Source organism: Canis lupus, chromosome 15 (assembly GCF_048164855.1).
Source record: "Canis lupus baileyi chromosome 15, mCanLup2.hap1, whole genome shotgun sequence".
Classification (NCBI taxonomy): Eukaryota; Metazoa; Chordata; class Mammalia; order Carnivora; family Canidae; genus Canis; species Canis lupus.
Window position 1 is genome coordinate 49,752,025 of NC_132852.1, and position 23,039 is coordinate 49,775,063.

The following is a 23,039-nucleotide window of genomic DNA, read 5'->3' on the forward strand; positions in this document are numbered from 1 at the left end:
TGCTGGTAGCACAGTAAATCAGAGCTCAGCAAAAGCACTGTATCTGTCCTCATAGAACGTAGGAGGCAGAGATGAAATATTCAGGTATATAAATTTATATGATTATAACTGGTGATGAATACTGTGAAGATACATTTTTTAAAGATTTTATTTATTTATTCATGAGAGACCCAGAGAGAGAGGCGGAGACCCAGGCAGAGGGAGAAGCAGCTCCCTGTGAGGAGCCGGATGCGGGACTGCATCCCAGGACCTCGGGATCAGCCCTGAGCCAAAGGCAGATACCCAACTACTTGATCCACCCAGGTGCCCCGTAAAGATATTTTTAAGATGTTATGAGAAAGTCTAAGAAGGGGACCCAATTTTAATTAGTGAGGAAGAGGATAGTCAAGGAAGATATTTATAGAAGAAAAGAGGAAAAAATGCAGGGACATTGAGGTGGAAAAAACCTTTCCAGAAGGCTTGCTAGTATAGGGTGTGGTGAGCAAGGAGAGGAATGGCATAAGGTGGATTTAACAGAGGGGCAAGGACCAGATCATCCAGGGCCTTTTAGGCCATGGTAAGATATGTAGTTTTTTTTTTTTTTTAAGGAGTTTATTTATTTATGCATGAGAGACACAGAGAGAAAGAGAGGCAGAGACACAGGCAGAGAGAGAAGCAGGCTCCATGCAGGGAGCCCGACGCGCGACTCCATCCCAGGACTCCAGGATCACGCCTTGGGCTGAAGGCAGGCGCTAAACAGCTGAGCCACCCAGGGATCCCCGGATATGTAGTTCTTATTTCCGTGAGAAAAATAAAGCCCTTGAAGGAAAGAGGCATGGTATGATTTACATTTTTAAAAGACCATGCTACAAAAAAAGAGAGACCATGCTACTGAATGTCCATCACTGGGAAACTTATTAATTTGAATTTTGTACTAAGTCTCTGGAATGTTATTAAAGCTATCTAAAAGAAGAGAAAGAGGAGGGTGCCTGGGTGGCTCAGTTGATTAAATGTCTACCTTTGGCTCAGATCATGATCCCAGAGCCCTGTGTTGCTTTGGGCTCCCTGCTCAGTAGGAAGTCTGCTTCTCCCTCTGCCTCTTCCCCTCTCCCAGCTTATGTGCGCTTTCTCTCTCTTTCTCTCTCGTGCTCTCTCTCAAATAAATAAAATCTTAAAAAAAGAAAATAGAGCAAGTAATTTAAAGAACATCTCAGGTATCCAGATGGCAATTCTGATTAGGGTAACAATGAAGATACAAAAGAGGTGATGAATTCCAGATAAGCTTGGAGTCACCGGGGGGTACAGTCTGACTCTTGGTTTCTGATCTTGGGGTTGTGTGATTGAGCCCCATTGGGTCCTGTGCTCTCACTCAGGTGGGAGTCTCCTTGGGTTTCTCTCTCCCTTTTCCTTTGCTCCTCCCCCCTGCTCATGTAGTCTGCGCGCTCTCTCTCACTGAAATAAATAAATCTTTGGGGGAAATAAAAGAGATCTTTGGCCTTGGTGATGAACTGGGTTAGGGAAGTGTGCTCGTAAATGGCTCTTGGATTTTCTGACCTAAATGGCCTTGCAGATGTTGACTTCTTTGATAAAAGAAGAACGATGAACATTCAAACAGCATCTAGAGAGAATGAAAACAGCTTCATTGGAGAAACTACAGGATTGCAGAGCAGTAACAATTGCACATTTGAAATTGGTGAACTTGACAATTATGGCAATTGTATTTTGTCCAATTCTGTGATTTTTCTCCAGCAGTGCTTATGTACTTAAGTCCTACCGTGGCAGCAGGGTATAGTTGGGCTTATGTAGGCTGAAGGAGAATGAAAACAGGGAAGGGTTAATGGGCAACCAGCACCATGGGTTGTTTCTGATTTTGTCAACTTTCATAAATTATTAATATATGGATATTTTAAGTAAATAAAATTTTCAAGTTTCTCTTATAGTCTCAAATGTAGACCTACTGGGCCAAAGGAAATGATCAGTTTTATGACCCTTGTCATGGCCAGATTTCTTTAATATTAATAAATATCAATACCACTTTGTGTGGGGGATCTTTTTCCAAAAACCCATTTACTTTGAGTTTTATCTTCTTTATTTCAATTATTTAGTGAGTAGTGGAGTGCTAAATATTGAGTTTTGGTGGTGAGGAAAGCACTAAGCCCCTCAAACATCTTAGGCTTTAAAAGGGAAGACAGAGAACAAGTAAACAAAGTAATAAGCAAATAAAACTCTACTTCTATGTTGTCAAAGTATTAGGAAGGAAAAAGAACTGAAATAAAGAACTATCAGGAGGGGATTTACTTTAGATTGGAAAACCTCTCTAAAGAGATAACTTAGTCTAAAATTTAAAGGTTTAGAAGGGATTACCCATTTAAAGAATGTCCTGTGCCAAACCAGAAGGCAGGAATGAGTCTAGCATATTCCAGAAATGGAAAGTTAGCCAGTGAGTCCAGGGCATACAAAGGCAGAGTAGTAGAAGATGAGTTTATGGAAGAAAGCAAAATCCAGATTATATGGGGTTCTATGTGGAATTTGGACTTTAAGTAGAGTAAGAGACGATTGAAAGGTTTGGAGGAGAGGAGTAACGTAGATCAATTTATTGTTTTTTTTTTCTTTGTTTTTTTTTTTTTTAAAGATTTTATTTATTTATTCATGAGAGATGGAGAGAGGCATGAGCAGGGAGCCTGATGCAGACTTGATCCTAAGCCCCTGGGATCACAGCCTGGGCCAAAGGCAGATGCTCAACCACTGAACATCTCCACCACTGCCCATAAATCAATATATCTTTTCAAAAGATCACATTGGGTCCTTGTAGAAAGTGGATCAAAGATAAGTGGCAAATGTGCAAGTAGGGAGACCAGTTAGGATGCTATTGCAGAAGTACAGCCTGGAGATAATCAGTGGCTTAGACTAGGGTGGTGCTGAAATTAGGGTTAGGTAAGGGAAGCCTTTACCTTGGGCACAAAATTTAAGCAAGCATCAAAAGATGTAGTAATCAAGGTAAGTAATATTTTGACATAACATTTTTAAAAATAAAAATTAATGCAAAAAATTCCACAATGAGCAAAATATTAAAATACAAAATAGAAGATCCAACCCTAAATTTAGAAAACCCTGCCTCGCTTCCTTCCCCCTAATCCTGGCCCTGGTTCCAATAAAACTTTATTTATGAAAATAGGTAGCTGGCCTACAGGCTGTAGTTTGCTAACTTTTTTTTAAAAAAATTATTCATTTATGGGGGAAATACAAATGGCCCATCGATATATACCCTACAACCAAACAGTTCCACTCCTGGGCAGAAGGGTGTATGTACAAACAAGTGTGTATAAATCTGACACCTAGAGACTCAATGTACATTAGTTGCAATAGCAAAAGCACTGGAAACAACCCAAATGTCAAAGTACAATGGATGAAAGTAGTTTAATATGGTGTAATCTATACAGAAAAACCCCCAAATTTTCAATTTCAAATGATTTTCTCTTAATTTCCATGCCCACTGTGGGGCTTGAACTCATAACCCTGAGATCAAAGCTCACATGCTTTACTGACTGATCCAGCCAGATGCCCCTCAAAGAATGATTTTCAAAAACAAAACATAGGGCAAAGGAGGAAAGTCACAGATGAATATATAAAAATAATCTGATACATTTTACACAAAGTTCAAAAATAGGCACAACTAAATAACATTGGCCAGAGATAGAGTTAAAATCACAAAGAAAAACAAGGACATGTTTTATACAAAATTCAGCACTCAGTTATCTCTATGGGGAGAAAAAGGGCCATGATCTGGGACAGGTATGCAGAGAACTTGTTTCTTAATGAATCCTGTAGACACATAGGTGTTCATGTTACTATTATTTTTAAGAGATACAGATACATTTTGTATTTCTCTGTATGATATGTTTCACAATGAAAACAATTATTCAAGGACATATTCATCAAAGAATTGAATTAGTCGTCAGGTTTTCCCTTCCTGAAAGATACTAAATTTTTTTTTTTTTTAGATACTAAAATTTTTGCAGACATTAATCTTTTGCAGTCATTCAAGAAATAGATAATATCTCTCTTACTCAACTTTTCTTACTCAACTTTTCCACTTATGGAGATAAATACAGTATAATTTACCAAATCCACAGATTAAAATAGAAAAAACATATAATCGGTCTAATAGATGCAAAAAAAAGCTTTCAGTAAAAGTCAATGCTCAATGATTAAAATTTACATTTTTGCAAACTAGGAATAAAAGGGAACTTCCTTAATCCACTAGAAACCCACAGCAAAAATTGCACTTAATGAGGGAATTTCAAAAGCATTTTCTTTAAAACATGACAAGAAGGTTCACTATTACCATAGTTACTATTTAGTGTCATAGTGGAGAGTCTAGCTAATGTGAAAAGACATTAAAAGGAAACGAGATAGAAGAACTTCATTATGCATAGATATTATGATTGTCGGTATAGAAATTCCAGAGAATATATGAACAAACAATGAAAACTAAAGAGATTTCAGCAAGGATGTTGGATTCATCATCAACACACAAAAATCAGTAGCATTCATAGATATCAGCAATCATAATAGGAAACAATTTAAAAATGCATATGACAGAAAATAGTAAAATTTGTTATCTTTGGGGACTGGGTTTTTAACCTTGTGGGATTTTTCTGGCTTTTGGTAAGTCTGCAAGATGATTCTGACCAACCTTTCCCTTTATTGTGCAAAAGGGGGCAGAAGCACACAAACACCACTAAGTCCTGCATACTGTAAATGCAAAATAAGATTTGGTGGGGAGAACACACTGGAGATGCAGTAAGGCATCATTCCTCATTATCCCACACAGACATATGCTTAATTTAAGCCTGTCATAAATAGACTGGTATACCCTTACAAAAAAATGTGGAGGTGGGAGGTAGGAGTGCTCCCAGGACCACACTCCTGTGATATTTTAAGTATGTATAGAGAATGGGATCGGGGAACATCAAGGCAATAAAGAGAACCTCCTGGTTGGGAAGTGACCTGTCAGTGAGGAAAAGCTTCTGGAGCTTGGGTTCTAATAATGGCCTTTTTTTTGGTGTTGCAATAATGCCGATCTGTTGAGCCCGATTCTTGCTAGGCTACTTGTATGATTAGCTATTGCCACAAAAGTTCAGTGTAACAAACTACCCCCAAAATGCAATGTCTTAAAAGAACTATCATTTGTTTTCTCTCAGGTAGCTGCAGGTCAGCTGGGGGGGGGGGGGTGGCGGGGGAGAGGCAGGGAGGTTGGTCAATGTATCTAAACTGGGCTCATCTGAGTGACTCTGCTTAAAGCTGCAAATCCAGCTGGGGTTGTCTCCTCTGTGGGTTCAGCTCAGGATTGCTTTCATTTGTATTCATTCTGGGGCCCAGGCTGAAGGACAGCAGCTTCCTGAGCAGAGCTCTTTTTGTGATAGTGCAGAAATGTGGGAGAGCAAGTCCAAATACACAAGCACATTTGAAGCCTCTCCTTGTGCTACTTTGTCAGCATCTTTGTAGTCAAAGCAAATCACATGACCGAATTCAAATGGAAAGAACTGGGAGGTAGACACCTCTCATGGAGGTTGGGAGGAGTGCATATTTGCCGAACAATAATTTACCATGATACTGAAAGAGGGACCATCCAGATCTCTGTCTCTTCACTCTCTACTTTCTGGTTCTTGGGGGCTCTTTAAACATATATTTTTTTCCTTTCACTAAAGACCATTAAAAATTTGTGTAGGAGCACCTGAGTGGCTTGGTCAGTTAAGCATCTGCCTTCTGGTCAAGTCATGATCCCAGAGTCCTGGGATCAACCCCAGCTTTGGGCTCTCTGCTTATCAGGGAGCCTGCTTCTCCCTCTGCCTGCCCCCTGTTAATGCTCGCTCTCTCTGTCAAATAAATAAAATCTATTAAAAAAAAAGAATTTGGATAAATACTGGAAGTATTTACTAAAAAGCATCAAAGTCGTACTAATAGAGTAGGCCTTGATCTGGGAAGGAATTGGAGCTTGAACAGATAAATTGAGGCCATTCTGTCCAAGTGGCATTTGCTCATGCAAAAAAACAAAACAAACAAACAAAAAAAAAAAAACCACCACCACCACCACCAAAAAACATCTAAGAGACAAGCCTGCCTTTGGCCAGTGGTCAAAGATAAAGATCCCCCTCCTTGGGGGAATATGTTGAAAGACTGCTGCTTTTACCCTGGTGTCATTAGCTTATTTAAGGGTAACAGCTGAAAATGGGCTGGCTTCGGGCAGCCCAGGTAGCTCAGCGGTTTAATGCCGCCTTCAGCCCAGGGCGTGATCCTGGAGACCCAGGATTGAGTCCCACGTCAGGCTCCCTGCATGGATCCTGCTTCTCCCTCTGCCTGTGTCTCTGCCTCTGTGTGTGTGTGTCTCTCATGAATAAATAAATTAAAAAAAAAAAAAAGAAAATGGGGTGGCTTCATGGGACCTGGGGCTAAAGGAATAGGAGTCAGAATTCAACGCATCTGAAGGTGGAGACTTTCTGCCTTTGACTGGGACCCTGGAATGCCCTACTTGTAGGGCATGTAGGTCACCCAGTCCTCCTCCTGACTGCTAGCACCATCAAGTACTTAGTAGAAGGAAACGAAAATTCTCTGGAGGAAGTTTACATTATCCAAGCTTTTAAATTATTCTTAAAAGTAATGTTTAAAATAAAATGTTTAAGAGGAGTACCTGCCTGTCTTAATTGGCGGAGCATGTAACTCTTGATCTCAGGGTTGTTAGAGCCCCATGTTGGGTGTGGATCCTAAATTATAAAAAAGTAAATTAAATGTAAATAAAATGTCTAAGAAACGATAAATTATGGAATACATTTCAAGTCAAGGCAATGCAGGATTGAACAGCAGATGCTCACCCCAATGAAATGATCATTAATGCACCCTTTTTCTCTCTTGTCTTAGTTCTCATCCTCCCTTATTTCCTGTTACTTCTTTGAATCTCCCATATAACTACTTTCACCCAAATCTGCCTCTGAAGGACTGCAAACTAGTACAACAAAGAGGCCCCTGGGTGGCTCTGTCGGTTAAGTGTCCAACTCTTGATTTTGGCTCAGGTCATGATCTCAGGGTTGTGAGATGGAGCCCCCCATTAGGCATAAGATTCTCTCCCTCTGTTCCCCCATACTGCATGTGTGTGCTCGCTCTTTCTCTCTCTCTCTGAAATAAGTAAATAAATCTTAAAAAAAAAAAAAACCCTAGTACAAGTACACAATCACATAACCCCCACCACAATCAAGATATAAAACTGTCCTCACCCTAATAAGTTTCTTTGTGCCTTTTTGCAGTCAGTTCTCTCTACCCTTAACTTCAAGCAGCCACTGACCCGCTTCTATTACTATCATTTTGCTTTTTACATATTTTCATATAAAATGGAAAACTGATTTTTTTCATCTTCTTGACTTTGTTGCATGAAGTTAAAGGGAATTTATTATATCTGCTAACTTCACCCAAGAAATATCCTAGGGAGACTTCCATTTGTGTCTACTGATGGGATTTTTTTTTTTAAGATTTTATTTATTCATGAGAGACAGAGAAAGAAAGACAGAGGCAGAGACACAGGCAGAGGGAGAAGCAGGCTCCATGCAGGGAGCCCAACATGGGACCTGATCCTAGATCTCCAGGATCTCGTCCTGGGCCGAAGGCAGGCACTAAACTGCTGAGCCACCCAGGGATCCCTAATGCTGGAATTAACACAAGTCTGGACACCTCTAGGAGACAGGGATAGCCACTAGAAGTCTATCTGCAGATGATCTCAAGAATTTTTGAGAAATGAATCTCCAGGGAAGGACCTGGCATACAAGATTTTAATGAAACCTTAGTCCTTGGAGGACCAGGAGATACACTGAGTCAGTCATATTTGTTACTCAAATCTGCGTCCCAGTGATATCTGAGTAATGTGGGCACCCAATCATAAGCGTGTGAAAGAGCAATTTCCCTGAAATCTTTGTGTGACATTGGTATACAAGCATCATGTTTAATATTCATTCATAAAGTGTGTAAAGTGTGATATCCAAAGCACACTTGCCCAGAATTCAGAGACCCTTTGGCACCTTGACAAATCCAGCAACCCTGCCATGATGATCCTTATTGAGGGAAGAGATGGCAACCAGAGCAAGTGACAGCTTGGTGAGCCCTAGCAGTGTGATATGGGCGCCTCCACATGGTTTGGTAGGCAGCAGATCCTCAGCTGTTACTGCTGCCAGGGTCCAGGAAGTAGACAATAGAGCCCAATGATAAGAATTTGGACCTCTGAGGTGCCTGAGTGGCTCAGTCAATTAAGCATCTGACTCTTGATCTCAGCTCAGGTTTTGACCTCAGGGTTGTGAGTTCAAGCCCTGAGTTGGGCTCCTTGTTGAGTATGGAGCCTACTTAATTAAAAAAGAAAGAATTTGGACTTCAGAGTCAGACAGGTCTGGATTGAAATCCCAGTGTCATTCTATCCTACCAACACGGGGTGCCCTGATATGCCAACTATTGGTGGATGTTTGATCTTTAACAATTCGTTTATTCCCTCGAGAAATTCTTATTGAGGACCTGCAGTATACCAGGCATCAGTGAGAATGTGGCAGATAGCAAAGCAAATCACTAATGGATGAAATGCCAGGGCTCAAGCCCCTCTGTACTAGTATCACAGGGAATTATTCAACCTGCACGTGGTGCCTTACTATTTCCAAGTTATAAACTCTTTGCCACCTGCCACCAAGCTCTCTCTGAACAACTGAGTTTAGAATCTGCAGCTCTGACCTGGATAGGTTCATCAATTTCCTCTCGACTCTCTGCCCTTCCCTTCTCCTGCTCCCCTTTGCTGAGAGAGGAGCATTCATACATTTATCCACCTACAGCCCTGATAACTTCATCAGGAGGGAGGAGGGAGAGAGCATCCCCAGAGAGACCAGTGTAGCCCTAAGTACCTTTGTTCTGCATTTGTCTTTTCTGATCTTACGTGAAGAGACCAAGGCTGTGGTTCAGTGTTAGAGGTTATCCCACGTGGGACCCCAGTTCCAGGGCTCTCTGCTCCTGTTCTTGTTTCTGTGAGAGGCTGGTTCCAGCTGAGGTGTTTTTTTGTCATATTCACTGTATCAGGGTTCCTGAATGCAAAGAATAGCCACGGACCCTGGCTAACATATGTGAAAAATACATTTATTAGAAGGATATTAGATGACTCACAGAATTGGCTGGGGAATGGAGAACCAGGCTTAGAAAATAGGCAGGAACCTGGGGGCAGGCAGCTGGAGCAGTCTGGTTAAATGGACAAACACTGCAGGCATCACATCCATCACCATTATTCTGCATGGTTCAAATGGCATGGTTGCATCTGTTGCATACTGCCACAGGTAAAATCTGACTAATGATTCCTCCTTGCATCATTTATTGAGTCCTCGAAAGAGCATCTCATTGCAGATCCTATGTCACATGCCTGGGCTTTTGCAGCCCAGAAACTCAGGCAAAACCAGTGGCATATTAATTGGTTGCCCTCTTTATTGCCTCCAGCTTCCTCTGGCTGGTACTCCCTCCCCCATATGGGAAGTAGAAGGGTTGGTCATGGGTCAAGATGCAAAATCATATTTGCAAAGAGGCTACCATGGGCTTCGTGCTGGCCCTGTTTGGGCTCATCAATGTCTAGCCATTTTTTGGAAATTGTTATTTCTTTTTAATTCAATACTTGTCCTTAGTTCCCCACAACTCCCTTGTACTTTTCCCATCCCTTGTTTTGCCTCGTTTCATTACAACTTTATTTGAACCTGTTTATTCTGCTCTTTTCATGACTAAGACCCTTCCCACAGCCTTCATAATTTCTAACTTGTAATCCTGTGTTCTGTATGTTTTCCAGCATTCAGGCCTTTGTACACTGAAAAAAATCTGTGCACTTGGAACTAAGGTTATCGTCCTGCAGCCATCCTGTTCTGCTATCTAAACACTTTAATTTGTAAACCATCCTACTCATAAAGAGGGTAACTCATTCCAAAAAATCCAGTTTTCCTTTGGATGTTACAAACCTCTAATTTCTGTTGTAGTTCATTATTCTCCTCAACTACTAGAGATTTAATTTTTTTCCTTTTAAAAAAAATTTTTCGAGGGGTGCCTGAGTGGCTCACTCGGGTAAGCATCTGCCTTCTTCCACTTGGGTCATAAATCCAGGATTCTGGGATCCAGTCCCTTGTTGCGCTCCCTGCTCCATGGGGAGCCAACATCTCCCTCTCCTTCTTCCTGCTGCTCCTCTTGCTTGTGTGCTCTCTCTCTCTGTGTCAAATAAATAAAATCTTAAAAAAAAAAAGTCTAAAAATTTTTGGAAATAACTACCTTAAAAAAAGTTTCAAGGAGCTTTCTTTTTCAGTGTTTGTCTGATGTTATTTTCCTTCTAAAATACCTGTGGTCGGGACGCCTGGGTGGCTCAGTGGTTGAGCATCTGCTGTCAGCTCAGGGTGTGATCCCAGTCAGGGGATCGAGTCCCACATAGAGCTCCCTGCGGGGAGCGTGCTTCTCTCCCTGTGTCTCTGCCTCTCTCTGTGTCTCTCATGAATACATAAATAAAATCTTTTAAAAAATAAAATAAAATACTCGTGGTATATGTTTAAGTATATTCTTTTCAGTATTGTTTGTAATAGCAAAATGTAAGTGCTAACTGTCCAGTTATAGTAGACAGGCTAAAGGTATTATGGAATATTAATAATGGAAATCTCTACAGTCACGTAAATGAATAATATGGATTTGTACATATACTAGTATGGAGCCCTGTCCATCATCTCCTAGTATGTGGAAAAAAGCAGGGAACAGAAGTTTATGTATAGCATATTATCATTTGTGAAAAAAAATGTGTATGCAAAGAGTATCTCCAGATGGATGTACAAGAAACCAGTAGTAGTGATTCCCTCTAGGGAAGGAATCTGTTGGCTCAGGAATTCGGATGGGAGGGAGAGATTCTTTGCACTGTACGCTCAATGTGGTACCAAAATAAAATAAATTCTTTTTACTGGGGGTAAATCCAGAGACAGAGACAAAGACTATAATAATTTATAGTTCTTCTGGAGGACCTTGAAAAACTATTCAAAGACTTTTGGTTTGTGGTTTAAATATTTTCTGATTTCTCCTCTGGGTTAGATTGCCACAAAAACTTTAGGAAAACAGCATTTTGGTTTCATTTTACTGCTTCGGAGAGGCTGATCTGCTTTTTTGAAGAGCCATTCTAGAACATAGAGGTTGGATGTTGAACTGTATCTTGCCTTCTATGTTTCTGTCTCTTCAGCAAGTATTTACTGAGCACCAGCAGGTTCCTCAAGGCCCAGTGCCACACATTAAAGTGGCCTGTATGTTTCATACCCTGATGAGAATAAAGTGGGAGAAAATATGCACTTGATCACGATTAATTCTTGTTCCATTGTTCAGGGCACAGTTCTGTGTGATTTTTCTCATTCCAAGTCCTTGAAATACCAATAAAGAGACATAAGAGTAAAAAAGAAAAATCCTTATATATCCAGGTGCATTTACTTCCCAACTATGCATTTTGTTTTCTCCTGGTATTCCAGTAGATATCAAATATTATTTAAGAAATGAGCATCCTATTTTCATGGCATAAGCTTTTATAGACAAACCAAGTAATTAATAAGCTATGAAAATGTCATAGCAGAAGTTTCTGTTTGAATATTTAAATATGTATGTTTCATTGTATTTCAATATTTTTCACAGTTTACTTAGAATCTGAAGATATCAACAAACTAATGCATGTTTGGAAATTTTAAAAATCTTTAGCCTTTTTTTCCCATTTGGCACTCTACTGACATGTCGCAATACTATGAGAATTCAGTTCTTTAATTCTTGTCCAAAGATTTTGACAGCTATTTCCACCTTGAGACATTTGTAGAGACTAAATAAAAAGCAGAGTAACTGAGACAGAAATATCTGGTATTTCACTCAGCCAAGTTACAATTGTAATTAATGTCCATCGTCTTTCCACTGGGGGAAGCCAATGAAAAGTGAGAAAACTGAATCCATGAAGAAGCCCCTAAGAAAACAAAAGCCTAAGGAACAGCAGCCCCAGATTCTGTATTACATACAGATATTTCATTCACTCATTCATGTATTCATTCAGCCTATTAGCAAAGAACGTGGACTCTGAAGTCAGCCTCAGTTATAATCTTGACTTTGTTACTTATTGCTGGTCTATGACCTTGTCCAAATTACTCAATTTCTCTGTGCCTCAGTTTTACTTAGCTGTAAAATCGTACATACCTCATAAGATTTTTAAATATTTGTTCTTTGCACAATACCTGGCACATGGTAAACATTATAGAAGAGCTTGTGAGATTAATAATTATTTGAACAAGTCTGCATTGAGCAACTATGATGGTCCAGGCATTGAGCCAGGTGCTTAGGTTACAGTGATAAATGAGCAAGTCACAGCATCTGCCTCCATACCTTGGAGACTATGGGGAAAGAATTAAATAAGTGATTACAGAAAATGTAAGGAGTGTTTGGACAAGGAATGTGTAAAGGGTTAAGAAGCACAGTGAGGAGGGACGTCCCTGAGGTCAAAGCAAAAACTGGCTGTTCTTGGAAGGAGTTTTGCATTGAAGAGGCAGTACAGTATAGTGGTTAAGTGGCCCTGGGAAGTCAAGCTCTCTGGCTTTGTAGCATGGCCCCTCACTTTTACTGCTTGTGTGATTTTGAGCAACTTACTTAACCTCTCTGTACCTCTGATTTCTCATCTATAAAATGGAAATCATAATTGTACCTGCCTTTTTGAGGCAAGATTAAATGAGTTTACATATCTAAAGTACTTAAACAGTACCTAGAATATGGTAAGCATTACATAAGTGTCTTAATAATAAGTAGTACTTGAGTGTTAGTTTTTATTACCTGATAATTCTTATCACATCGTGAAAATAGGATAATAATATGATACTACTAGAGTGCATCTTGTCTAGCTCTCTTTAATTTCACTTCCCTTTTTATGAGATACATGAAAATTTTAGAGCATTATGTTTTGCCTGCATCTTTTGCCTAAATCAATGTAAACTAAAAGCTTCCTCCCTATTTCTTCTCCTTTTAGGTCTAGCTTTTAGAACAGGTTGAAAGGGGACCTTTAAAATTGTAAGAGCCGGAGAAGTGTTTGGCTGGCTCAGTCCATAGAACATGTGAATCCTGACCTTGGGGTCATGAGTTCAAGCCCGACATTGGATATAGAGTTTACTTAAAATTCTAGAATCTGGAGCCATTGCATTTATAGATAATACCAGCATGCCTTATAATGTTATTTGGGCATTTCTCTTCTGGAAAGAGCACTGAACTTGTAGTTAGAAGACTTAGATTTTATGCCAAGCTGTGTGACTCTTTGGATGGTCTTGAACAAGTCACTTAACTTGTCTGAGCTTCAGTTTTCTTATCTGTTAAAATTGGAGAATAATAATTCCTCATTTACCTAGTTGGTATAAAGACAGATGAGGTAACATATGAAGGAAGGTGGACTTCATAACCTGCAAAAGCCCATGCAATTAGATATGCAGTTGATCTCACATGCGGAATGTAAAATGGTCAAATTTATAAAAGCAGAGAGTAGGAGTGGTTGCTAGGGGGTGAGGTGAAATCAAAAGGTACAAAGTTTCAATTATGCAAGATGAAGAAGTTCTGGAGATTTGCTATACAGCATAGTGCCTTAAGCTAACAATTTGTTAAGAGGGTAGTTCTTAAGTGTCGTCACACACGTTCACACACGTACACATACGAATAACAGTGATAATGGAGGAGGGAGGAAACTTTGGGAGGAGTTGAACGTATTTATGGTCTTGATGGTAGTGATGGTTTCACAGGAACATACCTATGATCAACCTCATCAAGGCGTATACATTAAATGTGTACAGCCTTTTACGGGTCAATCATACCTCAAAAAAGTGGTAAAAAAAAAAAAACATTAGACATACAACACATGCATTTGCCTCTTGTAATATCCGATCTAGTTTTCAACACATCTGGCAACTCTTGTGTCCCATTCCTGTTGCCCAATAAATCTACAGCCATGTGTCCCAAAGCTTTGGCTACTAACATCAATTCCAGATTAATCAAGGAATCTGATTAGGGCTTACATTGCAAGAGGGGTAGGTTTGTAAGTATGGGAAAGAAACTAAAATTGCTTTCTTCTTTTTCTCCTCTATTTCCTGAAAAACCGTTGATCCACCCATTTAACAGAAGGAGCAGAGGTAAGAGGAGTTCTTCTTCCTGTCCCTTATCTGTATTTTTACAGTCCTTTATATCCATCTGTATCACATGGACAGTCACGGAGTATTGTGGTTCTGTGTTGATCTCTCTGTTACTCCTGCAGACCTTTTTTTTAAAAAATTGTTTTTCATGGTGGGTTCTCCATATGTTTGTTGGGTTGAAATTACCTGAATGAAATGTAATACAATTGAAGCTATTCAGAGCTCAGAGCATATTTCACACACACATAGATCAAGTGATTAATTCAAAAAGAGTTTCAAGGGGGTTAAAAATAGAAAGCCGAATCCAGGCAGTTTTGTTCAGAGAATGTTGGAGGGGGTAAAACAGCTCTGGCTGCAGGCTAGGGTCTTTGTTATGAGAAAAATGTAAATAGGAAGAATTGCAAAACACCACCAGGGAAATGTCTGGGTGTTTTTGAACCTTTGGCAGAGATGAATTTCGGTCTGGAATACACTTTCTTCCCTTCCCTTGTGTCTCTAATCTTAGTCACGTTTTAACCCAGGAGCACGTAATAAATAAGCAAAATTTATAGAAATATTTTTCGAAGCCTTGTTCCCTTAAAATTATGACCTAGCACATTTCTTCCCCCACCAATAATTTTGGAGCTAACATAGTATATCAATACGTAAACTGCATGTCCTGGCTTTTCCACCACAGTTTTGATTGAAAATATTGTCTCTCAGCATCAGACTTGACTCATTTTTGGTTCATATTCATGGAGGTCCTATAATAAATAATTTGTGTGAGAAAACTGCTATATGACATTATTTTCAAGACATTATACTTTATTTGATTTGTTTTTAAAATAGGGTACGGAGGATATTTGAATTCTTTTCTTTTTTTTTTAAGATTTTATTTATTTATGAGAGACCCAGAGAGAGAAGCAGAGACACAGGCAGAGGAAGAAGCAGGCTCCATGCAGGGTGCCCGACATGGGACTCGATCCCAGGTCTGCAGGATCAGGCCCTGGGCCAAAGGCGCCACTCAACCACTGGGCCACCTGGGCTGCCCCGGATATTTGAATTCTTAAATTTTTTGAACAAATTCCTGTACTTCACCAGCAATGAAAACAAACAAAAAACAGGTAAATAAAAGTTAGATACCATTTCTAAAGAAAATCTTACTAACAACATATTTTTAAATAGTAATATTTAGTGTTGGTAAAGGTTGGACAATCAGGTACATTCTCTGGCAGAAATGTAAAGACCTTAAAACAGTTTTGCAATTCTAATTGAGAGTATTTTTTTAAAAATTCATGTATATTAAACTAATTATGTGGGCAGCCCGGGTGGCTCAGCGGTTTGGCGCCGCCTTCAGCCCAGGGCATGATCCTGGGGTCCCGGGATCAAGTCCCACATCAGGCTCCCCGCAGGGAGCCTGCTTCTCCCTCTGCCTGTGTCTTTGCCTCTCTCTCTCTCTGACTATCATTAAAAAATAAAAATAAAAATAAAAAAAAAACTTTCTAAGAATGTGGACAATGATTCATACATAAAGGTATTTACTGAAACATTTATAACAATGAAAAATTAGAAGAAATCTAAATCACTCTTAAGAGTTCAGCTACATTCATTTAGGAACATACACTGAATATGCTGACTTTTGAGTTCTTAGCACGTAACGTCTCTGAATAAAATAACAAAGTTGAAAATGGTTGATTTTGAGGACAATTTAATGATGAAGGCAATGCTCATAATATTCCTATAAAAAATATAAGAAACATATATATATAATTTGCTTACATTAATATCTATATGCCCAACTAAAATTAAATCAAGGTGTTGCCTATAGGATTGTGGCTAATTTCAGTTTTTATTCTTTGCACCATTCTGTGCTTTCTAAATGCTCTGTAATGAGCATGGGTTATTATAATCAGAAAAAATATTATTAAAAATTATGGGGGCTTGGGGTGCCTGGATTACTCAGTTGGTGAAGCATATGCCTTTGGCTCAGATCATGATCCCAAGGTTCTGGGATCCAGCCCTGCATGGGGCTTCCTGCTCAGCAGGGAGTCTGCTTCTCCCTCTCCCTCTGCCCCTTCCCCCTTTACTTGTGCTCTCTCTTTCTCAAATAAATAAAAATCTTCAAAAAAAAAATTATGGAGTCATAGTGAACCTCAGCATAGAGATGAAATATTACACAAAGCTAGATGGGGTGAGTGAGGGAGTCAGAAGTTTGTCTAAGAAATTCTTGCTTCGAAAGAGCATCGCAGAGGATCCAGGGATCAGAGTTCACCTTTGCCCGTTGTAATCCAGAAAATATTTAAGTGCTGAGAACTCAGTAAGCCAAGCTCACAGAAGAATCAGGTTTGAACATGCTTAAAAAAATTAAGAACTTCTCTGACGAGCAAGGGAGATGGTCATAGAAGAGATCACCCCGCATTGAGAAGGGTATTAACAGCCAATAGCTCTGAAGTCATACAGTGGGACAGAGCACTGTCTCCTAGAAGGATCAGCCACCCAGACAGGTCCTCCTCCTCTGTGCAGGAAGGTGGAAATTAAGTAATTAATTATTCATATGCTCATTCATTTATTTGTTTATCCAAGATATTAAATACCTCTTAAGTGGTGGGCACTGTGCAAGTCCCAGGGGATATATTGGTGAATAATATACCGGAACCATACTAGAGGCTGAACAGGTTGGGTTTATTAACCCGTTGCTTTGCCAGAGAATACATACCATGGGGAACCATGGGGCATTTAGTTAAGAGGGTGTTAGAAAGGACTTAAAGGATTTCAGGTTAGGTTAGGTAATTTTGGGAAAGGTCCCAGGAAACAGAGGGTTAGTCTGTATCGAGTGCTTTCAGGAAGTGAGGGCAAGTCTATGATTGGGCATATCAATTTATTTCACGTATATGGAGGCTGTAGCTGTAATTAGGAAAGAAGTGGCAGGTACTCATATTAGCTGAAGAGAAAATATTTGGTATTTTGTAGGTTGGAGAATGTTAATGTTTTCTCTGCTCAGGTATGATTATGAGGGGTCTTGTTTTGGTCTTGATTCATCATGGTGACAAAGTGCCTTTGTCCCATGTTGATGTTGTGTAATACTGTGATATTGTTTATGTTCTTTGGGAATATACCAAGACCTGGCTGTGAGTGCTGCGCCAGCCAGCTCATAGCAACACCAAGCCCTAAGTGATAACATCAAGTCAGTTCCTGGATATCAGGGTACTTCTTTTCTCTTTCCCACAAATAAATAAGTAAATGTAGAACTTCAGATTATGTTTAATATTATAAAAAATGAATAGGATTCAATGGTAGAGAATCAAGGGAGGGTGGTAAAGGATCCATTTATACAGGTTCATTGAAGAAAGCTTCTCTTAGGAAGTTAATATACCAGTCAAGACCTGAAGCATGTTATGTGTGCTTATGTGTATATGGATCATGGATCACAGTGTAAACTGTATTTCTATTTTTTTTAAGTGGGCACCACACCCAGTGTGGAGCCCGATATGGGGCTTGAACTTAGGATCCTGAGATCAAGACCTGAACTGAAGTCAAGAATCAGATGCTTAACCTACTGAACCACCCAGACCACCCCTAAAATGTATTACTTATTGTGGGTGGCCATAAAAAAAAATCAAAAGCCATTGCATGATGAAGATATAAAAAAAAACATGGATAGAAGAGTGACAAGAGATTAGGCTAGCTCATACAAGGCCTTATACATAAGGAGTTGCCATTTTAAGTGTTAGGTTGATCAATGTAAAATCATTTATTTTCATTTTGACCAATGATTTCACTTGGTTCAACCTAATACAGTGACACATTGTAAAGGTTTTAGGCAGAGGAGTGCGAAAACTGGATTTACATTATAAAAAGACCACCCCACCTGCTGGGTAGAGGGTATATGGGAAGCAGGTGAGGAGGGCAAGGAAAGGTCATTAAGGATGTCCTTGCTTTGAAACAACCCTGGTCTTCAGACTGGCTGGCTTGGAAATCTGTTTTGTTAAATACCCATTGGAGTGTGGGCAGTAGGAAATTGACTCGTGCTTAAAAAAAAAAATCATAAAGGGGTTCCTGGGTGGCTCAGTCAGTTCTGACTCTTGGTTTTCAGCTCCAGGCATGATCTCAGGGTTGTGAGATCAAGCCCCATAGCCTGGCATCAGGCTTCAAGTTTAGTGCGGAATTTACTTAAGATTTTCTCTCCTTCTGCCCCTCCCCCTGCTCCCCTGCTTATGTGCTCCCTCTTTTTCTCTCTCAAATAAATAAATCTTTTTAAAAAAATAATTCATAAGAGATTGATTATGGTAAAGTCAGAAATGCCAATTTATTAACCCACAGTGAGAAATGAAACTATCAAGCAACTAAATACTTAGAATCACTGCTTAGTGCCATCTCCTTTATGTGGGCAGCTAAATTCAAATCAATAGATTGCTAGATAGGATTGCAAGAAATCAGAGCAAGGGGAATTAATGAGAGCCACTGCTAACAAAATTGGTTTACATGACCTCTAGTTGGAAATACATTTTGCCTGAAGACCTAGTTTACACTACACAAAATATAGCTGAAACAAAATTTTTACAAATCAGAACATGCCCTTATTACTTAGAAGACACTGATACTTTCTGTTATAACCTATTTTGTTTTTTATTTTTTTGTTTTCTGTTTTTTTTTTTTTTTTTTTTTTTTTTTTTAGTTAAAAAAGTTGAGGAATGGGCCAGATTAATTTATTTTAGGATCTACTAATGAATGGGTCATAAGGTACAATTTGAAAATCACTGAGTCGGTTCATCTTAACGCTAGTTGACATCACACTGTGATCATCTAGGTTGGGATGGTGCCCAACAGTAGTACCCCTAGACTCAGGGAGAGCCTGCAGGCTGCCCTCTGCAACAGCCTCCTGGCTTTCCTTTCATGTCTCACAGCCTTAGGCCATCTCCCAAGGCTCTGTTCCCCAGTGTCCTCCAGCCTTCCTGGGGGCCTTCCAGTGCAGGACATTTGTCAGCTCAAAGTTGGTTTCCATCTCCTGGGTAATGAGCAGCACCTGCTTGAACTAGCCCCGTTCTCAACTTGTCTTTACCCTTCTCAGGCTGGGACAGTAGCAGAGTGAATCACCTGCCCAGCTAACCGGCCAGTGTCCCAAAATTTAACTAGGCTACTCAGTTCCATATTTCAGAGTCAGCAAATTGAGGTTAGATATAAGAATACAGTTCCACCTCCAACAGAAGTCCAGGACTGATTGGATCAGCTGATGACTCTGCAATTAGAGTCATGATTCAAAGTCCCCAGGAGCTAGTAGCCCAGCAGTGGCCCCTGCAAGCGAGATTTCCCCCTGGTTGGTCTGTACTTGGTGCTGATTCAAGCTTCCTGCTTGAATGAACAGCAAATAGCTGCTTCTCAGAGCTCCATAAAGTCACCCATCCATGAACAGGTTGAGGTGGGGGCGTTGTTGAGATGAGTCAGAGGTCAAGAAAGCCAAGATGGCCCATTGTGGGGAGTTACCCTCTAGGGAAGCCCAGATTCAGGTGTCATCCTAATCTCTTTTGGTTAGCCCTAAGTGGGAATGTCCTGCATAACTGAAAGTAGTACTGCTTCCCATCTCTACTTTCGAGTCCTGGACTGGTCCTGCTTGTTGAAAGGATTCTTGTATTTATTCTCCAGCCTCACATCTCTGAAATGGAATTATTCCTATTCAGAGTACTCAAAACACTACAAAAAGAGAAGCAAACATTTTGTGACATGGTGCCTAATAAAATAGTAACAAGATAACAGAATGCCCCAGAATCCAAGAATGAGGTTAAAACACGGTTCTCCTTGGGGGGGCTGGCAGGGCCTGTGCCTGCGGGAGGAGTAGGGTTTGATCGCCACTGAGTGCAGCAACCTGGAGGCTGCAGTGTGGCCCCAGCTCCTCCAGAAGAGGTGGGTGCGTGCCCTGGTCTTGGGGCTCTTGCTCATTTGCTTCCCCAGCTGCGCCTTCAAGCAGGAGGATGAGCAGGAGGAAAGGGCAGCGAGGAATTGGAATCTCCTGGTCCAAGATGCCCCCAGCCCATTCTATGGAAAGCACAGTGTAACTGGGGCAGCAGTGGTGGGCTTGGCCCCCAGTGCTGGAGCACCATTTAAGGGAAGTACCTCATCACTAACTAGGACACATCGGTGAAAGGAAGGGTTTGCTGGTAAATGGCTGCTGTAACAACGTCCCTGGCACAAAGAAGCTCCACTATGATGGCTGCTTGCCCCATAGCTACCCCCGACTCCTCACAGCACTTATGCTTGGGAGGACTGCGCTATCCTGCTGCCTGCAGCCCAGCAAGCCACTTCTCTTGGAGCACTTCCCTGCTCCGAGCAGCCACGGCATTCCAGACCTGCTGCATGGCACTGAAGATCACTTTGAATTGTGTTTCACCAAACGCAGGACCTCATCCCAGAGTGTGCAACACGAGAACACCTGTAGGAACCCCATAGCCAAGTGTTGCTCTGGAGAGAACCCTCCTGAGCTCTTTCTTCCCTGCATCATGGGCATGGCAAGGGAGCCAGGAAAGAATCTGTGGCCTGAATCCACGCTCCAGGATTCTCTGGTCCACTTGGAAGAAGAGAGATACTACACGCAAGCCTTGGCTTTGGCCAGTTCTTGTGTTGTATTCTTTGACCGCATGCTCTGCTGGGCTTTACTGCGTGGAACTGTTCTGTAAAAGCAGCCGGAAACGGCAACAGGTCATGTTCAAGAACAAATAACAAGCGAGCTTGTGGAGGTGTTGGCAGTCTAGGGAATGTCTATCATTGAAGATTCATCGAGCCCAATAAATAAAGTTATTTATTGGATTTCTTTGGAGGAGTGTGAAAATGATAATGTTTTATATAGGAAGATGCCTTGCCTTTGATAGTCAAATATATTTAAGAACACTTATCTTTCCAAAGTAGTTTGTTCCCCCTAAATAAGCTTTCTCAGAGGATGAAGTGTCTGGCAATTGTTTTTTTAATGTTTGATATAAAATAATCTAGCTTGCATTGGACTTTTTGGATTCTACATTCATTCGCGATGCTAAATCAAACATGTGAAAGGAATGTGCGTGTCTAAATGTTTTACAGTCTCGTTCTTTTTGGTACTCAGTCTGGTGTATGAGTCTGTATTACGTGGGCTGTCACTGGTATCAGCCTTTCTTTGGAGCTTATTTGAACTCTTGAGCAATGTAACATAGATTTAATGTGAAAACAGCTTTAAAAAAAAGTTTACCTTGCAAATCCACAGTTCATTTATTCAGCTATCTGTTGAGCCAGGTAGTTCAGCTAGTTGCTGAAAGTTAGCTGGAGAGAAAGTTGGTCTCTACTCTCATACTCCTTAGTGAATTAGCCATTAAACAATTTGCCGAATAATTAATTTGAGAGGGAAATTAATAATGATTATAAACTAAAATAGTGATTACACTGTTGCATGATTACACTCTTGCAAGAAATCCCGTCTTAATTCATTCAGGCTGTTATAGCAAAATATAATAGACCAAGTGACTTACAAACAGCCAAAATTTATTTCTCACGGTTCTGGGGGCTGGAAGTCCAAGATCAGGGTGCCAGGGCAGGTAGGTGAGGACCATCTTCCAGGCTGCACACTTTTCATTGCATCCTTGTCTCTTGGAAGGGGTGTGTGTGCTAGCTCTCTGGAGCTTCTTCTAAGGGCATTAATCTAATTCACCTCCTAATAACATCACATTGGGGATGGGGATTTCAGTATATGAATTTGGGGGAGGCAAACATTAAGACCACAGGAAATCGGGATGCCTGAGTGACTCAGTGGTTGAGCGTCTGTCTGCCTTCAGCTCAGGGCATGGTACTGGGGTCCTGGGATTGAGTCTCTCATCAGGCTCCCCAGAGGGAGCCTGCTTCTGTCTCTGCCTATGTCTCTGCCTCTCTCATGAATAAATAAATAAAATATTTAAAAAAAAAAGACTAGGAAATACTAAGAAACAGAATACAAATATGTTATAGAAATTAGAAAACCAAAAAAAAAAAAAGATAAAAAAAAAGAAATTAGAAAACCAAGTCCAATCCAGAGACACGAATGTATCCTAATCTCATCAAGAGGTTGCTGATTGAATTAATCCTGGAAAAAAAGAAAAACAGAACAAAGCAAAAATTTAACAGAAACAGAGTGGTCTGTCTTCCTGGGAAAAGAAAAGCAAAAGACCTAGATTTGTGACTGCCAGTGTCGTGTGGAGAGAAGACCTTGGCTGCCTATCCAAAGATTTTTGCTGGATTATTAGTATCTGTAAGGTAAGCACACTAGAATTCTCTCCCGGGCAGCCCTGGGGGCTCAGCAGTTTAGCGCCTGCCTTCAGCCCAGGGTGTGATCCTGGAGACCCGGGATTGGGTCCCATGTTGGGCTCCCTGCATGGTGCCTGCTTCCCCCTCTGCCTGTGTCTCTGCCTCTCTCTCTCTCTCTTTCTCTCTCTTTCTCTGTTCAAATAAATAAACAAATAAATCTTTTAAAAATAAAAAGAATTCTCTTTGCCATTTACTCCTTGTAACATAGAATTAGTAAGAGGGGCACCTGGGTGGCTCAGTTGGTTAGTGTCTATCTTTGGCTTGGGTCACAATTCCAGAGTTCCAGGATCAAGACCCCCGAGTCCATCCCCCTGCTCCCAAGTCTGCTTCTCCTTCTCCCTCTACTCCTTCCCCCACTCATACTCCCTTTCTCTCTCTAATAAATAATCTTTTTAAATTTTTATTTATTTTTTAAAAAGATTTTATTTATTCATAGAGATAGAGAGAGGGAGAGAGAGAGAAAGAGAGAGAGAGAGAGGCAGAGACACAGGCAGAGGGAGAAGCAGGCTCCATGCAGAGAGCCTGACGTGGTACATGATCCAGGGTCTCCAGGATCACACCCTGGGCTGCAGGCGGCGC

General features: G+C 40.6%; 1 pseudogene; it reads left to right on the plus strand.

Moving 5' to 3' along the window:
* Positions 1-1,512: 1,512 nt before the first annotated feature.
* LOC140604523 (SREBP regulating gene protein pseudogene) lies at positions 1,513-20,972 on the plus strand (annotated as a pseudogene).
* Positions 20,973-23,039: the final 2,067 nt, after the last annotated feature.